The sequence below is a fragment of the Tupaia chinensis genome, unplaced genomic scaffold, assembly GCF_000334495.1.
Source record: "Tupaia chinensis unplaced genomic scaffold, TupChi_1.0 Scaffold000063_1, whole genome shotgun sequence".
Taxonomy (NCBI): Eukaryota; Metazoa; Chordata; class Mammalia; order Scandentia; family Tupaiidae; genus Tupaia; species Tupaia belangeri.
In genome coordinates this window covers 9404172-9405724 of record NW_006159521.1, presented here as the reverse complement: position 1 = coordinate 9405724, position 1553 = coordinate 9404172, and the positions used below count along the sequence as shown (strand labels likewise).

Sequence of the window (1553 nt, the reverse complement as noted above, 5' to 3'; positions counted from 1 at the left end):
GCTGAACATTGTCTCTCCACATTTCACATGTTGATATCCCAACCTCCAAAATGATAGTATTAGAAGTTGGGGCTTTGGGGATGTGATTAGGTCATGACGGTGAAGCCGTTGTAAATGGGATCAGTGTGCTCAAAGAGTCCCCAGCGAGATCCATTACCCCTTCTACCAGTGAGGTTATAGTGAGAAGATGGACATCTCTGAACCAGAAACTCACCAGACACCAAACCTATCAGCTCCTTGGTTCTGGACAACCCACCCTCCAGAACTGTGAGTGATACCTTTCTATGGTTTGTAAGTGCCCCCCCCCCAAGTTTTTGGTGGTTTTGTAGCCTGAAAGGACACTGTTAAACCTGATTCCAAAAAACTAAAGCAGGCCTCAGTAAAGGAGGGTGGAGGCGGTGAACATACCCCACTGTTCTCTCATCTGGACCCAGATGGGCAACCTTGTGAAGAAACTTATTCCTTTCTCAGTAACAGCAGGACAGGGACTTGTCTTATTGGTCTTTTTCTCAGCAACAAACACAGGCACCAGCACAGAGTGGGTGTGGGGAAAGTGTGCAATGAAGAATGCAGGAAGAGACAGTGAAGAATGGCATCCAGAGCAATGACACTGGGGCTTGAAAATGAAGGCAGAGGGGAAGTCCTCCCTACAGTTTTTTTTTTTTTTTTTTTTAGAATTATTTTATTTAGCTTTCACCTCGTCGGCCTAGAATAGCCTAGAAAGAGCTCCTTCTTTCTTCTGCTTCCGGGTCCTGGCATCATTGGTAGCCTACAGAGAGCTCTTGGGGTGAATCTGCGCGCGCTGGTGTGGCCGCCCTCTCTCGCGTGGTGTGGGGAGGTGGCGAGTGCACCTGCACACTGAGCGGGCGTTTCACGCATGCAGAAGGCCAGATTGCTGGTCTCTCCACTTGCTGCGGGGGGTGCAAGACCGGAGTACAAGCTGCGTATGCAGGAGTCATGGCAGGACAGGCATATAGGAAGTTTTTTCCACTCTGACCGAGAATTGGTTGAAAGGAGTGCTGCTGAAACAGCAACCAAAGGAGGCATTATGCTTCCAGAAAAGTCTCAAGGAAAAGTACTGCAAGCAACAGTAGTAGCTCTAAAGGAAAGGGTGGAGAGATGCAACCAGTTAGTGCGAAAGTCGGAGATAAAGTTCTGCTTCCGGAATATGGATGCAGCAAAGTAGTTCTAGATGACAAGGATTATTTCATATTTAGAGACGGTGACATTTTTGGAAAGTATGTAGACTGAAATAATCACTACTGAAATGGCATCATACGAAGCTGCCCATTCCACTGAAGCTGTGAAATCTTTCATCATGTAAATAGTTTCCATATTTCTCTTTTATAATAATATCTAACATAATGATAAAAAATAATTATTTTACTTAACTTTATTATTATTATTATTGAATTTGACCAGAACAAGAGGAAAAGAGAGAAAGCAAGCCTCCAAGTCCGGGATGCAAACCGCAGTCAGCCATGTGGGAGCCCAGCGCCTCTAACCACTATGCCACCTGCTGGTTCTCTTCCTACACTTTTATTTCCCCTTAA

At 45.5% G+C, this 1553-nt stretch overlaps 1 pseudogene; it reads left to right on the top strand.

Annotated features, from left to right (window-relative positions):
* The first annotated feature begins 957 nt into the window (after positions 1-957).
* On the top strand, positions 958-1251 carry LOC102474304 (10 kDa heat shock protein, mitochondrial pseudogene; annotated as a pseudogene).
* The last annotated feature ends 302 nt before the right edge of the window (positions 1252-1553 follow it).